We start from the raw sequence: 22,424 nt of genomic DNA on the forward strand, positions 1-22,424 counted from the left end.
AAAAGTTAATAATGAATTTGAGTGTCCAGGCACTTAGGAAGTCTTCTTCTAACACCTCAAAGAGCTTGTGTTATATTCTGTTGTAACTAAGCAATGGAAATTCTAGTGACAGAGAGTGAGCTGTTGAAGGACGCCACCACCAAGACCCGTTGGGAACGCCCTGATATTACATCATAAAATACAAATAAATACAAGGGCTGTAGCAGGTGGGAAAATTACAGGGAGTAACGGAGTGAAATTAAAATACATGTCTTGGTAGGTGCTCGGCGAGATCTGGGACAACACTACGTCTGTATACTTAGAGACGCAGTTGCTGTGGTATGTATGCTCTCATACGCACCCAAAAACGAAAGGCCTCGGTGGGAAGCTAATCATATTGTGTAATAAATTATTTTCTCAAAGTTTTATAGATAAATTCAATTAAAAAATAAATTCCAAAAACTTTTAAATGACCTGGGACAGTTTAGTTTTTTTTAGAAGAGATAGTTATGTCTATAACCCTCTCAAAGAAGTCACCTTCTCCAGTGACAGGAATTATCTCCATACTACTTCCAAAAATCTGAGTTTGGATATTTTCCCATTCCTTCATAATGGAATAGGGGTGAGTCAACACAACCAAGGCTACAAAGGTGTCAAAGAATATGTCATGTCCCTCACCTTAGAATTTATTATTTCCTATGATTCTATTAATTTACCAATATCTTTAGTTGCTGCAATTGGGGCTGATTCTAGCAACCGAAATTTCGTTGATAGTCTCGAAACAGTGAATCCTCCTATGGACAGTGTTAGGCGAGTAACTCTCCGATGCAGGAGCAGGAGGAGGAGACAGAATTGTAAACCTTAACTAGTGTGTAATAAGAAACATTTTAGACAAACGTGGAGATGAAAACATTTACAAACACATTCTGAATTTAGTGATCACTAACCTGTCCTCCTGGAGCTGAGTCCGAAAACTCATATGCTGGGACATCTGCATCTTAAAGGTTTAATGTAGCTCTTGTGTAATAACTACCTGCAATCTCTAAAGGCTTTTTATGCTAATAGGTCACCGTTAAGTAGCTATATGCAAATTCACAACCTTAATTCTAGAATATAAACTTCCAGGATTTCTTAGACTACATTTTCTTTACCTTTCTCTTTTTGAGCCCTAAACTCAAGCAATTTGGTGAGCCTGTAGCCTGCATACTTCATGGCAATGTGGGAGAGTCATTATCAACCAAGAGTAACATTTTCACACAATTATCTTTAAATATTTATTGATGAAGTATTTGATTTTTTTTATCCTAGCTCCACCCTCTCAGCTGGACATTAATACAACAGGCCATACTTAAAACACGGTCCAGAGACTGGCGCTCATTCATTCATCAATGTGTATTGAAGGCCTGTTACTGTGTAGGCGTAGTTAGTAGTGCAGGGTACAATGCAGTAATCAAGGCAGGCCACGTCACTGTTTTCTTGCAGTTTACACTCTTGTGGGTAAGAGAGAAGATGAACAAATAAACTCTCCATACATATTTGCAAAACATGTGAGAGAACAAATTGAATAAATATTGAACAAAAAATTAAATATTGAATCTCTATTCTGGTAGGAGATGATTATAATTATCCATGCAACTTCCTCAAAGAGTTCTCTTCTGATTCTCCAGTTGGGAGACCAAATAAAATATATTTCCCCAAAATAGCAGACTGCCAATTATTCTTGATTTTTACTTCCACATCTATAAATAGACATGGATGATCATGCGCATTATGCATATTGTTGTAGCTGAACAAGTCACTTAAAGAAGTAGATTAGTGTAAATATTACACGTAATCAACTTTCCTTTTGAATTTTTTGGAGTGAAGTCAGAAATTTCCACTTTTTCTTTCTTTATTGTTTTGTTTTGTTTGGGCCCAATGTCCGTGATCAAAGTATAAAACAAATACCACTTTTTTTGATTCCACTGTGTCATAAAGAAATGAAACATTTATCACTGAGCGATGCTAAAAAGGTCACATTCAATTTATCAGAGTGCCCTTCTCAGGCAGCTCAAGAGAAGAGCGGCAACATCAGCACACAGGTGTTCTGAGTCCTCTTTCCCAATCAAGGAAACGTTCAAGTATTAATTGTCAATCATCTATTTACCCAATATATTTAAGTTTATATATAAATGATAGTTTAATAATATATTAACTTGAGAAAGCAGAAGGTGCCCAGAGATGCTTTCATTTGTCAGTTTGCACGTGAGCCCAACCACACGTCATTTATCAAACTTGTGTTTTCTCAAGAAGTCAGTTTGTACAATTAAGAGAAACTTTGAAAACCAGGGTTCCTGATTTCACTGGTAATTGAGCTATTATTCTCTTGCCTTCTTTTTGATGCTAGCTTTCTTTCCCTACTCTGAGTACTGGGATGCTTCACGTCCAAAGGTCGACCACACGTGGAAGCACACGTCAACACTACTGCGTCTGTGTTCATCTCCGATGGTCTCACACCAAGCCGACAGTGTCATTTTCAAACGGCCACCTCTACTTTGAAATACTAAGTTTTCTTCCGGATCATTATTTTAACCCATTAATTAAAGCCAAAATGCTGATAAATGACCTTGCTTCGGAACTGTTTTATTTTTTATTACAAGTCAGGAAATTACCTATAATTTATAGTAAAGGATTATTTTTGGTAACATCTAGAATTTGGTCTAAAAGTTTCAGTTTAATGGCATTAAATAAAAAGCCACGAATTCGTTGATCTAACACCTAAAAGCCATTTATGAGAGCAAATGATTTGTTACCACAAAGTTATTGTATACCTGCCAATAATGTGACTTTTACTCAAGTCACAGAAGATATTGCTAACTAACCAGTGAACAAAGAGAGGATGGCACCTTCTATTCTCACTGTGACCTAACACCCAGGTAACAGGATATGAACATTTTCTAGATGTTAGATTACATCAGTGGCAAAAGCAAAATGTTTATTTCTCTCCTTAAGTGGATAAATTGCCTGTTACATACACATAACATCTGTTTAAACTTTCCAGGACTAGAATAACAATCTCGAGACAAACTGGAACTAGAAATCATTTTATTTGCTTTATGAACTATTTCATTGAAAAATAATCTTTAACATATGACGTACACATCAAGGCTGTGTGGCAGAAAAAAGCATAGACAAGGGAAAGGAGTTGGATTTTTGTCCCTACCTCATGGGAGGCACTTAATTTTCCTGGGTCTCAGTTTCCTCATCTGTGAAATAAGGAATTGAGAACAACCGAGTGTTGAATTTCTTTACATTTCTAAAGCCTATTAAATAAAGGTAGCTTATATTTGACATAAAACATGCTATGAGCTAGATCATTTTATGTACTGTGTTGATATCAGCCTTTAAAATTTTATTTATTTATTTATTTATTTATTTATTTATTTATTTATTTAAATTTTCGTACACATCAACCCCAGTGTGGGCCTTGAACTCAAGACCCCAAGATCAAGGGTTGCTAGCCAGCCAGGTGCTCCGTATCAATTTTGTTTTCATAAAATATTTTTTTCACTGCAGTGCTGACTTATTTCACTGGAAATTATATTTTCTTGACTTAGTAACAGAAATTGAATAAAGGCAAAATGGATGTTTCAGACTGGTTTACAGTAAAATCTGAAGTTGGTTTTCAGAGAAGTAAAGATTGTCAAGTTATTATGTTGAAAAATGTAACAATGACCAAATAAATAATATACGGGCAATTAATCTGAGCTCTCAATCATGGTCATGAAACGTCCTCCTCCCACTTCTAGTTCCCTTTCCAGTAAATTATTACTTCCCAATTATTCCATATGTTTTATGATAGCTTCACCTTAGGACCTTATAAAAACTTCATATGATGGATTAGGTTCCAAAACCTTTAGAGTGTGGATTAGATCATTCCATCAGTCTTTTTTTTTTTTTTCTGTTATTCTCCAAATTGCCTATTTTCCACTTCTTAATCACTTACCCTCTCCTTGTAGCTTCCATCAACTCAACAGATATTCTTAAAATGTTTCTTGTACTCATTTGTTCAAAATCAACTTGTCATTTGTAGTTCTGAAGAAACAGTTCTCACAAAAAGCATACTTGGCGTGCCCAGATTGAAAACATAAAACTCCACAACTGCGCTGCTTGAGAAATATTCGGTTTTTGCTTTGTTTCATTTTAATTTTAGTCATTAATTTTTAGATCCCTAATCCTAGTATAGTTTTCCACGTTTAAAACACCCATTTCAGTGACCCCATCTACTTTACCTCATCTTACACATTATTTAACATGCTACTAGTAATTACCATTCAATAACACCAAAAATAATGGAAGACAAACAAAGGTGGTTGTTAAAATGGAAGTACTGACTTCTGGAGATATAAATTACTCTCCTCTCCCCATTCCTCTTCAGCTAACATCCTGGTCTCAATACTCAATAATCATCTTCCACCAACACAGGTAGGTACTAACCTGTCCCAATTGAGTACACTTTCTATAAAAGTTCTGTATCCTTACCAAACACCCTGCAGGCCTCCCCGTAAAACATGCATATTCAACATGCATTTTTTTTTTTTTTTGGAAACCACACAAAAGACACGAGCACACACATGAATAGAGTTTAATAACTCCATTTAGCATGAAAATAACTACGTGCTAACGTGATCAGCATTTCTTCTCTTCAATCCATCCTTTTAAGATTCTATTTATTTATTTGAGAGAGTGCATGTGAGAGAGAGAGAGAGAGCACGAGCAGGGGGGAGGGAGAGGGGCAAGGACAGAGGGAGAAGCAGACTCCCCGCTGAACAGCAAACCCTATGCGGGACTCGATACCAGGACCCCGGGATCACGACCTGAGCTGAAGGGAGACACTTCACCAACGGAGCCACCCAGGTGCCCCGTCCATTCTGTCTTATATGGAAAGAGCACACCCTTTAAAACTGTGTGCTCATATCATTCTCCTGATTAAAATAACTGGCACCTCTCAATACCTAACAAATAAACAGAATCCCCCCCAAAAAACTTAAACTGCTAAGACAAAACAAACCTTTCGCCATCTGACATAGTCTCTCTTCTCAGCCTACAGGACTTTCTTCTACACGTGCAGTTCTCGGGCCACACGGAGCTATTGCCTCCCACATACTTATCATTTAATGCTTATGAATCTTTAAACTTATTCTCTCTACCTGTAATATCATTACCCACTTTTTATGGGCATTTTTGAGCAATTTCCTCCTCTTATTTTCTGATTAGTATAAATGTCACCTCCTCTGAGTTTCTGTAATGAGCTTAAGGCATATTTTCATGTATCTCAGCATCTCCTGAATGTCGTGTTTTGGGTGCTCAATAAATGCTTATTGTGTAAATGATTAATAATGATAGGGATCGATGAGAACAGAAAGACATCCCAAATTTGGTTTCTTCTTTCAAAGACTTAACAGTGAAGTATGGAAGAGCAAGTGTGTTGGACATAACAGAACATTAGACAGCATATGTGGAGGGGACTAGAAAGGAAAGGCAAAAAACACGGAAATGAAAAGCATGGATGTGCCTTCTCTGCTAGGCACAAGCGATGCACTTTCACATATATAATCTCTATTTCTGAAGTATATTTTTATTTAAAGTATAAACACATTATTATAGTTTTAATAACAGAATACAAACAATGAGCAATATTTAAATATCAACTATGAAGGACAATAAAACGTTCAATAAACAAAGCTTACTAATATCACAAAAATAAAGACCTTAGACAAATGGTGTTCAAAATCATGAATTTTTCTAACAAATAAATATTCTAATGATGTACACAGGAAAGCCAAAGATAGAAATACAACTATGTAATAATTATCTAAATGTTTGTCCTAATAATCACATAAATGCAAATTAAACAATAAGCTATGGTTTTTGGATGCAATTTGTGCTTCCCACACAATACTCTGATTGTTAGCCTACTTCTTAGTATTCCCTGCTAAATTAAAATAGTGGAAGTCTGGACTGTGGTCTTTAATGATGCATCATGTGCCAACCTAGCAAAATCTACAAACATCTATTGAAATCTCTTGAATAAATTTACTAATGAATGCATGAATACGTGAATGGAAATGATAGCATGCAAAGCTAGAAAGGTACCATGGATTGAGTACTCTCTTTGTCCTTTTCTTTTTTCTTTTCTTTTCTTTTCTTTTCTTTTCTTTTTTTTCTTTTCTAAGATTTTATTTATTTGAGAGAGAGAGAGAGAAGGAGCAGAGGGAGAGGGAGAAGCAGGCTCCCCACTGAGCAGGGAGCCCAATGTGGGACCAGATCGCAGGACCTTGGGATTATGACTCCATCCAAAGGCAGACACTTAGCCTACTGAGCCACCCAGGTGCCCTGGATTGGATACTCTCGAAAATTGCCCTTTGGACATGGATTCCAACCACAGCAACACAAGCACACTGAATAATCCTTCACTCATTCATGAAGCATTTCCTTGTAGGTTCCAAACATACTCAAAAATGGACTCTTCTTCATCAACAGAACTGCTGTCCTTGGATTCTTTGTCTTGTTCTACTCTGAATCTGTCAGCCAGGTTAGAGAGAGTGATCACCTTCCTCCCACCAACTCCCATTTTCCCTCAGTCACTCTACCCTTTGCTTCTACTCTCTAAAGGTGCTGTCTTTCTACTTGACTACGTCTTCATTCTCATTTTCTTCCTTTTAAGCCATTACAATACACTCTTAATTGGCTTTTCTGCTTTCAATTCCAAACCACTTCAATCAATTTTCCAAAGTACAGCCACATTGTTACTTCTTGACTTGAAATTCTTTAGCCAGTCCCCGACTTTGACAGGATCAAGTAAAAATCCTTTTGTAGAGCAAGAGGTATTTCCCTAATTTGCTGCCCACGTGGCTTTGCACTGGCTGCAAGATAAGCTTCTCACACACGCTGAAACACAAAGACATACCAAATTCTCACACTTAAAGGCTTTGCATCTGTTAGTCCTCGGACCCTTTCCGATCTTGAACACCAGGCATATTCTTTCTACCAGACCCTACTTAAGTGACCCTTCCTTCGTGAAGGTTTCCTTAATTCCCCTCTGCAGATGTGACCGCTCTTTCCTCTGTGGCATCCCCTTACCCCTATATAATTCAAGATTACACTTCTTACTGTTACATGTCAGTCACCTACTCAAGCTGTGAGTGTCTCTAGTGCCCAGAACATATTCAGTTCTAAAATTACTCAATGTTTATTATCATTTCAGTGGTACCAACTGACAAAAGAGCTCAAACTGACAGAACCACTCAGAGTGACTGACTCAAGGATTTTTAATTTCAGTATATTTTTTGTGAATCTAAAACACGGTTTTCTTACTTCCGTATTTGCATAGCCTAAACTAATACATGTATTTCAATATTCAATGCTGTGATATTGTGATTTATAAGAAAAATGCATATTTGGGCACTCAGATGACCCAAATATATTTCTCGTATATATTTGGTCTTCGTTCATGGTTCGTGGCTCACTACTTCCAAAACTCTAGGAATTTCCTAAGTGTGGAGAATAATAAAGCTATTTTTTGCTATGTTAATGAAGCAACTTTTGGAAAGCACCCAGGGATTGAGGCTGGATGCCAAGAGAATTGACCATGAGATTAGAGGATTAAAACATTCAGATCCATCCCACTCTTTGCCCCTGACCTCCTTGAAGAAGAAGGGAGGGGCTGAGGATTGAGCTCAATCATCAATGGTCAACGATTTAATCAATCTTTTTTTTTTTTTTTTTTTGTAATGAAGCCTCCATAAAACAAAAAAAGCAAAACAAAAACAAAAGGAAGGATCTCAGAGAGCTTCCAGGTTGCTGAAGACATGGAGATATGGGGGGAATGGCATGCCTGGCAAGGGGATGGATGCTCTGCGCCCTTTCCACAGACCTTGCCCTTTGCATTTCTTCCACTTCTCTGTTCATGAGTTATGTACTTTTATAATAAACCAATGATCTAGTAAGTAAATATTTCTCCAAGTTCTGTGAGCCTCTCTAGTAAGCTAATCAAAACTAAGGAGGGGAACATGGAAGCCTCTGATTTCCAGACAGTCAGTCAGAATCACAGGTGACAACCTAAACTTGCAACTGGAATCTAAAGTGGCCAAGGTGAGGGGGGTTGTGGTGGAGGGTGGAGTTGGGGAGGGGAGTACTTGCAGGACTGAACCCTTAACCTGTGGACAGTGTCAAAATCGAGCTGAACATCCAGTTGGTATCTGGGGCATATCTTGTTGTATGTGTGGTGAAATCCCCCCTTCTCCACATATTGGCATTGGTGGGTGTCAAGACCTTTTGAATGCTAACCAACTCGTATCTGTATGCCAAAAAAAATTTTCATGGCTTAAAACATAATATGATGCTATTTAGCATATTTAGATAGAAATATGAAGTGTGGTATTGATTATTGATTATGTGGCTTCTTCTACTACATCAAATGGAGAACAAAATATTTCTCTAGTAAAACTTCACATTATAGAGATATAATTACATTAAATCTTATCTCTAGTTTCATGAAATATATAAAATACAGTTATCTAAAGGATATTTTTAAATGTTTCTAAAATGATTTGGACATGTTTTTTCTTTCTCAATATCTTAATGTAGGAAGGAGATATAAAAACATGGCACATTTTAGGCAAATTAACTATAGTATTATTTATTGTGGCCTACCTTTAGAAGTGAGAAAGAATTGCTTCTATATTCCATTTTCCTTCTGTTTCAGAGCTAGTATTTTGATAAGCTTATCTACCTTATGAAGAAGTTTAAAAGCCCAGAACCTATGCCTGATGTTAATAAGAAAGTCTACTGTAATATATGAGATATATGGAATAGAATAGCAAATGGAAGGTCTGTGTCCTATTTTTGGTTTAAATTTTTGTTTAAGGAAAGTGTAATTTGGTACAGTGTATTACTATTCTACAATTTATCCTTTAAACGTAAAAATAGCTCTACAGCTACTCCCTTGTTACTTCATGGCAATTTTGGAGGAATGCCTGAGATTATATTTAGAGTCCTGTAAGAAACAAGAAAAAGAAACAACGAATAGCAAACTTAGAGTTCATTCAGGAAGAAAAGTATTAGAATCATCTCTAATAACGAGGCTAATGGAAGGGAACCAGAATGTAAAACTAAATGATCTAATGCTTCCATGCAGCAATGCTATAAGGAAGGAGAGGGTGAAAAATAGGAGGCGAAAGGTAACTATGCTAATCTATTGAGCACTGATAACGGTAGCATAGAATTGTCTTCAATTACACGTAAATAATTAAAATGGAAATAGCATTTACAAAATTTGAAGTCAACCGTACGCTGACATAGGGTTAGTCTGTTTAATTTCTAGATCGCTATGAGATGTATTAATGATGCTCCGTTTATTTATAAATGTTCATGGCATCGTCTCCAAGAGCAATACAATCGGTTGAAAGCCATCTTTTGAATCTGGTACGCTACATTATCTATACATTTTATTTGTTCAAATTGACAAAATGTGTTGCCTTATTCTTTGTGACACGAGGCCTTCAAGAGAGTCTTCAAGTGCTAAAAATTTTGCATATGCCACCGAAGGAAGAACTATCTCATGGGTTTTGGTTTGGTTCCCAACCTATGGATTTAGATCACCAGGGAATTCTTTCAAAGGGATTTTCAAAGCCACAAGAGCTTAGTAAGCATTACCATTAGAGCAAACAGGTAGGTTGCATACACATGAAGGAGCTGTGCTCATGTTATGATTAAATGTAAAGTATTAAAAAAGTATTAATTCAGCATATGTTTCTGTCATTATGAATGACCTTAATCAACGGAGAATTATCTTTCACATGGAATCAGTAAAAGTGACTGATCTTATTTCTGAAAAAGATGAGGACTGTGATCTAGATATAACAGTAAGATTGGATTTTACATTTAATCATCCCTTGACTTTCCTTCCTATGGCATAACTGTATAATTTGTACGGTTACACTTTCCTATCTTTAGGCAACTCAACACGTACTCTGAGCTCTTAGGTTCACTCGTTTTAATTGTGTTTTTTCTTGTATGTTCTAATTTGAGTGCTGATGCTAATTTTAGATGTGAGAAGTTAAATCATTCGTATTTTCTAGGTCTTGAAAATAAAGTAGGAAAATTGAACCAAGACTTTTTCTGAAGTTCTCTCCAAATCTAACATCCCATAACTCTCTTACACCTTAGAGTACGTGGTGGCAAACACACAGCAGGTGCTTAATGAATGCTTGTTTAATTAATATGGCGTAGCTTTTACTACTTTATACATCTAGGCTGACTGCGGGAATATTGTGTTTCTTAAAGTTTTTCACAAAACTAATGGTTGGAACATCTCAGAACTCTCCGCAACTGATTGATTGGAAATCATTGGGTTTATATTCTTCCCATAAAACTGCAGGTTTTTTACAGCTTTATAGACAATAATGAGTACACTTAATTACATATGCACAGTAGCAATAATCTCCAAAGACAATTTAATTTCTGAAGCTGTGTACTGTAATCTCAGCCAAATCACAGATTCACACAAATCAAACTGGGATGAAGTTTAAGAATGAAAGCCAATCTGTCTCACTAAACCTTTCTCTGAATCTTTGGTAACTTGTAACTTGTAACTCATATTAGGACCAACATGGGTATTTTTAATTAGAGTGAGATGTTCTCAGTAAAAGATATATAACTCACATTGTGCCCAGTTGAATTCAGAGAGCACAACAGATTTTTGGGAGAAGCAAGTAATTACAAGAAAGGACACAAACTTGCTAATTGTTAGGTATGACGCATATACATTGTAGTCGAAATATCTTAAAAGTCAATGAGATACTAACATAAAATCATCTAATTTAAGATTAATGCATCCGTGAGGGTTTGGTGCCATGTTTGGATGGTTTTACTTTTCCAAGGACACTTGCCATTCAGCATAAAACAGATTGATATAAGTATTCCCAACAGATTCTTAAAGAAGTTTGAGATATATTTCTTTTCAATAAAGTACTGAATATATAAATGGCTTAAAGATGACCTGCAATTAATATCTCATAATCTGCTTTTTAAAAATACTGAACATCAAGTATAGTAATTCAGTACAATAAATTAAAAAAAAAAAACTGTACCATTTCTTTGTCAAATGGAAAGCTTTACCCCTCGGCTTTTTTGTTGTTGTTGTTAGGAACACAACATGAGAACTACCATCTTAACGAAACTTGTAGTGTACATGACGATATCGTTAACTTTAGGCACTGTGTTGTAAAGCAGATCTCTAGAAATCACTTATCTTGCATAACTGCTGAAACTTTACCGTTTTAAGGTTTTAACCGGAATAAGGAGCCAATATGTCAACATGATGTCAAAATATCCTGTTAAACGTAAATCTAAAACTTACATTAATGACTTGGCCGTAGCTTAATAAACCCACCGGAGGAAAAAGAAAATCTTTGTACCAAACTTCAATATGTAGAAACAGGAACTCCACACAAGTACGATGTTGAAAGCTTCAAAAGTCTAGGAGAAATACGTTATTTCAAAAATGAGTTTTGATTTAAACGTAAGCTCGAGGTAGTTATGAAAAACATTAGGGGAAATTGGAAAGACCTTGTTAAAATAATTGAGCTTACAGAAGCAGTGATAAGAATGCAAATCTGAAAATTGCCTCTGCATCACATAGCTAGCTAAATAATCCTAGAAGTGGAATCATTTTTCTTTCTCTCAAAGCAAAATTGGAATTTTAATAGGTGCAAAGAAAAGTGGTATGGAAACCAGAAGCACCTGGATTTCCATCTCTTGTGAGACACATTAAGGCACATGAAAAAAAAAAAAAAAAAAAAAAAAAAAACATGGTTTTATCTTTTAAACTTCTAAAGCTGGATGTACTTTTAGTTTTCCTTAATAGTGTATTAGGACTTTACAGCCAAGGATGTATTTAAATTTTTGGAATAAACAAATACCATTTCCGACCTTTCCCCCTTGGAACTACATAAACTGATTGTTGATGTATTTAGACATTTTTAGAATTCTTTCCTTCTTTGTGTTTCAACATGTGCAACTTTGATGCACCTACAAAAACTCCACTTTGGCAATATTACCTAATTGTTTAATTGTAATCAATTTCCATCAGGTGGCAATGGGTGAATCTCTTAGGGTTGATGCTGACCAACTGACCGGACATCCTGGTTCGCCAACTATAACTGTGGCAGGAATAGAAGAAGTGACACACAAAAAAATCTCAGTAAGGCTGTGTGGTATCTGCTGGGTTGCTGTGCATTTAAGAAAGCTGATAGAAGCGTTAAGTATCGTTCACGGAAGCCCAGTGAAAGTGCTTAAGGGAAATGAGCACTTTTACGGAGAGTAGTTGACTAGAAAAAATTGGATAGAGTTCATGTCATCAAGCACACATGTGTCATGCCTGAAGAAGTAAAAGGCCGCTAGTCTTACAGGGTTCGAGTAGGGGCCAGAATTCTGGACAGTTCTAGAAAAACACTGCGTTGCTATTGTCCCCAAACTGGTCTAGGAGAGGGTACTAGCAGATTCTGTGGTAGGAACTTGGTCTGCTGGCTTCCTACGATGAGTCTGCGCAGGCTGGGTGAGTGCCACATGGTCTCTTCCCACGAGTACTTTCTCGGGAAGTCTTCCTGCTGCTGAGGTCTGGTCACATCCTAATGCACTTTCTTGACACTTTATCAAGGAGTCTGATGACTTCTCTAGTTGACTTTCTTCAGCCCATTAGTATTGATTTGGCAGTCCTATGTTTGTTTTGTTTTGTTTTGTTTTTAATTTTCCAGGTTTGTTGAACCCATCCTAATTTCCAAAATGTCAAAGAAAGCTTTCTTAGATATGAAAGCCCAACCAACAGTATCTAAGTTACAGTTCCGAAAATCCTTTTCTCCCCATTAAGTAGGGAGAGAGTATCATGAAATTCATTGGTCACAGGGACCCCAATATAAAATGACGTTATTTTATTTTATTTTTTTTAAATGAGGTTATTTTAACTGTAACTCTTCACCGATAATTTGCTCTTTCTCAGTCAACTACAAATTAGGATAGGCTATTGGTGGTTATAAATGCCACTTGATAGCAGTGAAAAACTTAAGATGTAATAATTCTTAGAGTCTGGAGAACAAAAAATTAGTTTTGATTGATAAATACATTTGTTTTCCAATTGCATACTACATCAAACAGATAAGAATTATATACCTATTGCTCTACCTTCCAAATTGTGGGATATATGTAAGTCTACGAGTTACTTAGGGTAATAAAACCTAAGAATTATTATCTTGGAAGAAAGCTGAGGTTTTATTCATGCATTCTTTGAATGACTATCAAAACATAATTTTTAGGCATTTACTGATAAGATCATTTAACTTGTAAATTCACTCGGAATATTTTAGTTTAAATTTTGTTTTTTACCAAAAATACCTAATAAGGTACCTAATTTTTTAAGGTGCATTGAGGTGTAATTTTAAATTTTACCTAATAATATACCTAACAAGGTCACTTATATGAACATGTAAGGGAAAAGAAAATTATAAATATTACACTAAACATAGTCACTGCCGCTTAAAATATTAAAATTATATCTTATTATCAAATCTTCACGACTAGAAACACTTCTAGAATTAAGTACAGTATCTGTAAAAAAATATATAACACACATACAAAAGCCATTGTTTCAATATAAAATAGATGTCTATCTACGAGATGCCAAAGGCCCATGGTTTATTGCCTCCATTTTCCTTTAATTTAAAGATCTGTGCACTCTAAAATATATAGCATCCTTGGATTTGAGTTATCTGCTTACTCCCAAGTTGAAGCTAGTCACTAAGTCACTAATATTTGAAATTGTTAAGTATTAAGAAAAGAAAAACAAAAACCAGTGCTCATTGGTGAAGCCACCAGGCACTCGATGGTACCGCGTGACTTTCCTTACACTTGCAGCAGGGCTTTACGACCGTGGAGTTTACAATCTGGTGATCTAGGGAACATTACAGAACCAGAGGGACCCTCACATTGTGAGGCCTTCGGGGATATTCCCGACGAGCGGCACCAGAAAGTCAGATATTTCATCAACACGAAATACGTGACTTTCTATGTCTAGCAAAGGAATTGATGCTGAGATTCATTGCAGGCCTGGACAATTTCAAGTCTCATTCTGCTTCTGAATCTCCCACGTCCTTGCAGAAAACTCAAGGACCACCAGTTTCCAGTGTTTCTGGTTTTGCGGTGTCGCCCTCAAGTAACCTGGAAAGGCTGAAATGCCTACAGACTCTAAGAAGTGTCTGATGCTATGTTGCCAACAGGACTTGTCAGATGAAAGTATGATCGCTGTTAACGCAAACACAGTTTCCTGTGAACGCACCAATTTCTACAGAAAATTCTGGGTCTGCTCAAACTCTTCTTTTGTGAGTGGGAGTCAAGCTTTTATGTGTGGTGGTGGCGGGGGTGGCAGGAAGCAGCAGGCCTAATGAAACGCTGGGCAAGGTGCAATTCTTTCAAGCTTGCATGGATATGAAATAAACCATATTAATGGGTTTTTTTCCCCTTCACAAAGCAATTTACAGGAGACTAAGCTTTAATCAATTGGTCAATTGACGATTTACTTCAATATATCTTTCAATAATTGTGCTTTTCATATTCTCCACAGATTATGTGTATTCGTATCCGTGCGTGTGTGTACATACGTGTATGCGTGTCCTATTAAAAGTTCTCAGTGGCGATCGTTTTCTTCAGCAAAGAAAAAGCTGTGACTTAATCTTCCAATGCAGCTAATGGGCAGATGTGATTTTAACACAGTCAACATTCTATAATATTTCATTATTTTTTTATACCTAATGTAGATTTCCTTGCTTGTATTCTATGTAAAGATTCTTATGAATTTCAAGTCATGTAACATATATCTTGGTGATTGGCTATACTTATGTACTGGTTTGCTTTGTAATATATACAGGCAACAAATTTGTAATTATTCATGCATTCTTTATGTTATTTATAGATCCACTGCTTATGCCAGCCCTGGCACATATTAGTTGGATGAATGACCAGTCAAGCCTCTAAAGTCTGTTTCCCTATGCATAAAATGGGATTTATAATTTCTTCTTTATGGTACTGAGGGATAACCAGAATAAAATATATGAAATGCTGAAGGATTACTAAGTAGTCATTTGATTATGCATTTATTCCTCCATATTGCCTATAAATTACCCATTTTACTAATTAGCCTCCTAAACCAAGAGTCAGAAAAAAAGAAGTCTATATGGTCTGTCTCTTTATTTGTTTGACCTTAAACAATCAAATAACAAAACAAATGCATTTGGAAAATAAATACATGTATGTCTCACATTATTCATAATCTGCCTTCACAAAAGTAATATTAAAAATGATAAATTCACTCAATCTGAATAGTTCTCTTTCCACTTGTATTTTTTTTAACCCTAGTATTGGGGTCTTTTTGAAGTGAACAGATCAGACTGTGTTTTTTGTATTTATATAGAAGAAAAGAAAGCGTCCTAATGGAGGCTTAAAATAGAGGTTTAAATTCCCAGGATTACTTATTATTCAGCTTCCTGGACAGGGATGTGTAAACTGTTGGCTTACGTCTTACAGTATAATATCGCAGGATTCTAAAAATATTGCATGTTTCCAAAGAAGGACACTGCTCCTTAAATTGACAAAAAATTCCCTGTAGACCCCTTGAGCAGAGTTTCTTTTTTTTTTTTTTAAAGACTTTTTTTTTTTTATTTATGATAGTCACAGAGAGAGAGAGAGAGAGAGGCAGAGACATAGGCAGAGGGAGAAGCAGGCTCCATGCACCGGGAGCCTGATGTGGGATTCGATCCCGGGTCTCCAGGATCGCGCCCTAGGCCAAAGGCAGGCGCCAAACTGCTGCGCCACCCAGGGATCCCTTGAGCAGAGTTTCTAAAGAAAAAACAACAACAAAGCTTAAGCACTCCTTCCACCAGCAAGGGCAGATCTAGAAGCGATTCTAGGAGCCGCCAACAGGCACGCGATGGCATTCCACAAAGATCCAGCTGCTACCACTTCACGAAGTCTTCCTATCTTTGCCATCCACATCTTGTAATTACTACTGAAAGGAAAAGCAGAAGGGACAGAAAATGTGGTTCTAGGTAAACCAACTATAGCTATGCTCTCTATATTTAATATTATTACAATGTACTTTTAAACTTTTAGTAATAGCATTTCTTTTCACAAGAAAACATATAACAAGACTTTTCATCCCTCAAAGTCTTTGCCTTCATAATGAAACAAGCTGCCCCTTATCTATTTAATTTTCATGTATAAATTCGTATATACATGAAATATATATTATATATTAATATGATACACATAATATCCTAACATGTATATACATATATACTACATGTTAGGACAGTAGCATGAACCACTGTCTTTTTCCATTCATTTGCTTAAGATGATGTTCCTGGTTAGCAGTAATAGAAACTAGATTTCTATTCCATAAGCTGTCTATGTATCCTTCAGTCCAACTTTCTACTGGACCAGCTGCAGAGTATTCCTAGCGAAATTTTCATGAGCTCACCAAGAAAAGTGGAAGTGCAGGAGTAGACAGTTTTTGGCCATAGGGATGCAGAATTGGTTAATAAAGCGCCAAATGGATCAACAAACTACTGTAAGTGAATTTCCTTTTTCAAATGTTGGCAATGGAAAAGCCGTCACAATGTCGTTAATGCCCCGTGTCACACAAGGTGCTTCTCTACCAGATATGCTGTCAGAGCCGGAGGCCTAAGATTTGTGAAAAATATTGGAAAGGATCTAATCAGACTTAAAAAATAATAATAGGGATCCCTGGGTGGCACAGCGGTTTGGCGCCTGCCTTTGGCCCAGGGCGCGATCCTGGGGACCCGGGATCGAGTCCCACGTCGGGCTCCCGGTGCATGGAGCCTGCTTCTCCCTCTGCCTGTGTCTCTGCCTCTCTCTCTCTCTCTCTGTGACTATCATAAATAAATAAAAATTAAAAAAAAATAATAACAAAAGATCTCTTTTCTGATACTCTTAAGATAATTTGTGGAGACTCATCCATCTGTCCATCTACCCATTCATACATCCATTTCCTCAACTTTATTCTGTGGTGATTATTCTTACTATTATCAGTATCCATTTTATTTTCTATGATTCCAACAATGATAATGTTTCTTCATGCTCATCCATTTAAAAACTACACTAGAACGATCATTGAACTGACTCGTTCAATTCAGGCAGGGAACACCACCCAGGGAAATTGGTCAAGAATTTCAGCAATTTTTTGAGTATCTTTTATACAATTACTTTTTAGCTGCATGAACTTGGCAAGTGTTTGACAATTTTGCATCCAGTTTACTCATCTAAAAATCGTGTGTAAAAGCATTACCTATAACTTAGTGTTCTAAGAATACTTAGAGGAGATGGAGATGGGCCATGCAGGATTGTTACTGTAATACAGTAGGTGCCCAATTAATATTAGTCATTGCTATTACCAAAAGGAGACAGTTTAGAAACTTTGGGCTCATTCCCAAGTCTTCCTCAAATTAAAATGTCACATTCTATCCCAATTGCCTCTATAATTGAAATCTCTCGTATCACTGTAATGAAAAAATCTGGCAAATATTTAAAATATCTATATTGTTTTCTCTGATTTTTTTCGTTATGTAACAAGGGGTATTTGAATGATTGTCTATAAAACCCTTCAAAAGATCTTTAAAATACACATTCTTAAAAAAAATTAAAAAAATAAAAAATAAAAATAAAAAATAAAATATGCATTCTTATTAAGATACCACTCAGTTTTTTGAGACTTCCATCAAGAAGTATGGACATGTCAGCAACAATTATCAACGTGCACGGTTTTGCTAACAAGAGGACATGCCATGAGTCTATGCTCTATTTACCAGAAACCTAAATAAAAAAGAGGAGAAAAAAGCCCCACAAAACCTGTACAGGCTATGAAGGAACACAATGAGCCTAAGATACTTATCAACCCAACAAAATATAAGCTACAACACGTATTTTAACTTTTTATGATATACATTAGCATTTCCTTAATCACATTATTAAATGAAATTTTATTTACTAGTAACTCGACAGTGGAAAATAAAGGCACAGAAACAGACTCAATCCTCTGATTGCATCATTCTGCATGTTTTAAGCCAGAAATTGATGTGAGCTTTCTGCAAATAATAGTTGACAGGTGTTAATTATCTATGGAGAAGAAAAATGTTTCTTTTAAAGAAAAACATAATGGAGGATAAATCAAGTTAAATTGTTCTTCATTGTCCTTAAAAACTGTAAATAATATGTGCCATGCCACTAACTGAAAATTACAAGTTCTATAAATTTATTTGTTGATATTACAAAAGATATGTAATTTTTAAAATTTTAGCTTAACACGGGTGACTTAGTTTCTGATAAGTCATTTATTCTTTATTTACACATTTTAAAGCCCTTCTTTTAATCCTAAAATTAACGTTGTGTGTTGTTAATGGGACTCCCTTTCTTTTTCTCCCTCCCTCTTTGTCTCCCTGTGCTATAATAGAAGAACATGCTACGTGTTCCGCAAACATGGGGGGAAGAAGCACCCAGTGGTTCCTCTTGGGAAAGCCAAGAAAGGACTAACAGGAAAAGTGACGATTGAAATAAGATTTGAAGAAACAATAGAAATCCTTCAAATACTCAGGAGTTTAAAGAGAGAAAAACAGAAAGGATAGCATGTGTGAAGGCAAATATGCATGAGAGGATTCTGCTGGTGGCAAAGAATTTCCCATGCCTGGTGTGTAGACGAAAGAAGAGTCTTTCTTACAGGCCAAAATAGGAAAGTTTGGATTTTTGTATATAGAGAGTTGTTATTGAACCGAGTGATCAGAGATTGGATTAAAGGGGCGAGGGGAGGTGGTGGGGGGGTTGAAGGTAGGAGACCAATCAGTAACACCACCTCCCATGGCTGTACCGGGAATATCCATGAGCGAGGATCTGTGACGTGCTTACAACAGAGCCTTGCACACAGAGAGCCCCGTACGAGCTAAACAAACGAATACTACAGATTTTAACTATTCACTATAGAAACTCTCTTATTTTTATGCACATTACCCTCTTCTTCCTCTAGGGATGTATCCAGCTACATATAAAATAGTGTGTCAACCTTCTAGAAACACTCATATTTAATATAATGCTTCCCCTCTATTCTCTGTTGTACAAAGCCTCTGCTTCTACAAAGGCTTTCTGGTTGAATTTCATGGGGAATAAACACCTTACTTTGTACCAGGCTCAGGGAAGAGTGGTTGCTTGGATGCACAGAGTGCAACACTGGGATTGAGGTCTCATCATTCCCTGTGAAGATGTTTAACTCATTCTCCACCCACGTCTTCCAAAGCATCAAGTAGCTTCCACTGGTGGAGCCTTTATGGTTTCCTACAGCACCCACTGGCTTGCTTTCTGTTGGTGTTCCCTATAGAAAACACTGTTCTTCGCTAATTGACTGAGTCATTTACCCCCATCTACCTATTTCCTATCACTTAAAAACTTACGATAAACATTCATTTGTTGTCACTTCCTCGCCTGGTAGTTTGCTTTCAGTTTAATGAGGTCTCAGAAAGGAGTAGAGACAAATGTGTGCAAGCTTATTTGCAAACTAGAAACCCTTAGTTGTTTTATTCAGTTAAGGAAACTGAGTCTCGCAGTCACATAACCTGCCATTCGCGCAGCTGACAATCGGCCAAGGACAAAATTATTTCTGGATGTACCTGCCTCCGAGGCCGTTTTCTCCTACTGCTTACTTCTTTGAACAAAACAAATATGACCTCTTGATAAGGACACCAGAATGATCAGATCTAAGACATGTTTAGTAACCTGTAACAACCGAAAACAGTGCTTCAAAGAACAAGTCCTATCCACTGATATAATTTGAGATCATTGTGATAACAACAAAAAAAAAACCAACAACAACACAATGCCTATGCCCCCTTGAAACCTTGATTCTATTATTTTATCTTTACTTGAGTTTTTGTCCACTTACTGTTAGAAAATAATTGTAAATCTTGCTGATCCCTGAAAAGACAAACAGAAAGAGCTCTCGTGCTGATAGCAGTAAGAATGGTCATGTATCATCTCGGCGTGGTACCGCTTGGAACTATTTCAGTAAACAGGATAAAGCTATGTTGGACTAGAAAAGCTGGTGCCCTCCTATCACCTTCATAGGCGCCCTACCGTGATTATGAGAAACACGGACAGAAAACCACCTTTATAATCATAAAAGGTTTTACATCATTTTTAGGCTGGACTATGGATAAGGCTAAAGGATCTTTTTTCCTCCCTCTCTTTAGTAAAGCCCTCCAGCAAGTGATATTCCAGGGGAAAAAGTACAAGAAGAAGTTCTAGGTTTAAGATAGTTGCTTTTCAGCAGCTGCAATGTTAAAGTGGTAACTGTCCACATAAACAACTCAAATATATGTTTACTTTACATGTACTCATGGAAAGGGGCGGGGGGGGGGAAGGCTTGCATCATAAAATTCTAAAACTCACAAGTTTCAGCTCTCCTGTCACATCTCAGTGCATTTAATATCCTTCTGCCGCATTATTTACGACTTCACAAAGAAAGTAGTTATTTCCTATTATCTGTTCAATAAATAAGTAGAGAAATGCAGGCTGCAGAGATACAATTTGTTAATGAAATAGCCCAGAGAATCTTCACGGTGTCTGGTCTCGGAAGCTTGCGCAGCATCTATTAAAGCTTGCTTCGGTTTTAAAGAGTAACTGCAATTTTTACACATTGATATGTTCCACTCAGATGGCCGAGGCACGCTTCCTCGGTAGATTACGCAACATGAGTAATGCGCGCTGTGATACCACATATATCTGACCACACAGGCATGTTCCAACAGTTCTCTCTACTTGCCCGACCTTTTTCTATTACTGGGAAGACTGCCTCATTTCAGAAACAAGATAGATGCAGAATTTCCAGTTCTTGGAACCATTTTCAGGAGACAGAAGTCTTGCGGGTTGTGGTTCACGTCCAAATATGGCACAGTGAACGCGCTGTGTTCAGGAGATCACGCTATTTTAGTACCAGTTACAGGGAGCCCACGAGGTAGGCACGGATTCCCAGGTACATCACTATTCCCTCAGTCGTGTGCTTTCACCGCCTTACAAAACAACAACAAAAACTCCCAAATGCCATCTTCTAAAAACATTCAATGTTTGGTGATAATCCCCCTAGGAAAAGAAAAAAAAAATACTAGAAAGGAAACATATTATATAAGATATGAAAACTCCTTTTTAAAAAAAAGACTTATTTATGTGATTTTGAGAGAGAGAGAGAGAGTGCACGTGCACACCAGCGAGGGGGGAGTGGGAGCAAAGGAAGATGGAGAGAGGGATTCCCAAGCAGACTCCTTGCTGAGTGTAAAGCCCGACGCCTGGCTCCATGTCATGCCCCTGAGATCATGACTGGGGCCAAAATCAAGAGTCCGGCGCTCAATCGACTGAGCCACCCAGGAGCCCCAATACATGAAAACTTCTCATCTTAAACACAGCAAGGATTTTAGGTGTAAACCTATGAATGATGGACTTTGATCTTTTTTTTATAAGATTTTATTTATTTATTCATGATAGACATAGAGAGAGAGAGAGAGAGGCAGAGACACAGGCAGAGGGAGAAGCAGGCTCCATGCAGGGAGCCCGACACGGGACTCGATCCCGGGACCCCTGGGTCATGCCCTGAGCTGAAGGCAGAGGCCCAACCACCAAGCCACCCAGGGATCCCTGATGGACTTTGATCTTAATCAAAACATGAGAGTGACCGACTGATGCTGAGGTCTGATAGTCTTCCTTTCTTACTAAAGTACAGTTGAATTTGGCCTAAGAATAAGTATCTTTCACTAGGGTTGGGGTCGGGTATTGCTCACAATTTGTATGACACACTACAGTGCTTAACGCCGGGGACGGTCGATGCAAACACGTGTCACTAACTTTGATGCCGAATATTATTTGTGAACTAGTAATATTCCCTTGGATTTAGAATAATTGTATTAACACACTTTAGGTAATGTTCAAACCCCTACAATAATTTTTAGTCAAATATAGTAGAAATGCACACTTTAATAGCAGTAAACATACAATAAAGCAATTGTGAAAAAAACGTATTTCTTACCAGTGGATAAAATAATAGCCATTAATATAAAGATTGCTTTGACTGAGACTTTCAGTAAGAGTGGCAATTAATATTTTTGTAGAGTTTCTATCATAGAAACAGTGCTGTTTCATGTAACTTATTTTGAAATTCAGCTAGTGATATACCTAACGATGTTCTATAGAATGGTTTATATATTACAACATATTTTTTATGTTCTTTAGAGGGTCCTCAATTCATATTTAAATAGCTAACAGTTAAACATCAGGGGATCCCTAGGTGGCTCAGTGGTTTAGCGCCT

At 36.9% G+C, this 22,424-nt stretch overlaps 1 protein-coding gene and 1 long non-coding RNA gene across 10 annotated transcripts in view; both read right to left on the bottom strand.

Moving 5' to 3' along the window:
• KCND2 (potassium voltage-gated channel subfamily D member 2) overlaps positions 1 to 22,424 on the bottom strand; it is a 476,195-nt gene that overhangs the window by 418,611 nt on the left and 35,160 nt on the right. The window lies entirely within an intron of this gene.
• LOC140608578 (uncharacterized) overlaps positions 1 to 22,424 on the bottom strand; it is a 227,574-nt gene that overhangs the window by 185,643 nt on the left and 19,507 nt on the right. For all 8 annotated transcript variants that reach the window (XR_012010556.1, XR_012010555.1, XR_012010557.1 and 5 more), the window contains exon 2: positions 11,381 to 11,499. This is a non-coding gene — a long non-coding RNA (uncharacterized lncRNA). The remainder of the gene's footprint in view (positions 1 to 11,380; positions 11,500 to 22,424) is intronic.

The sequence above is a fragment of the Canis lupus genome, chromosome 18 (genome assembly GCF_048164855.1).
Source record: "Canis lupus baileyi chromosome 18, mCanLup2.hap1, whole genome shotgun sequence".
Classification (NCBI taxonomy): domain Eukaryota; kingdom Metazoa; phylum Chordata; class Mammalia; order Carnivora; family Canidae; genus Canis; species Canis lupus.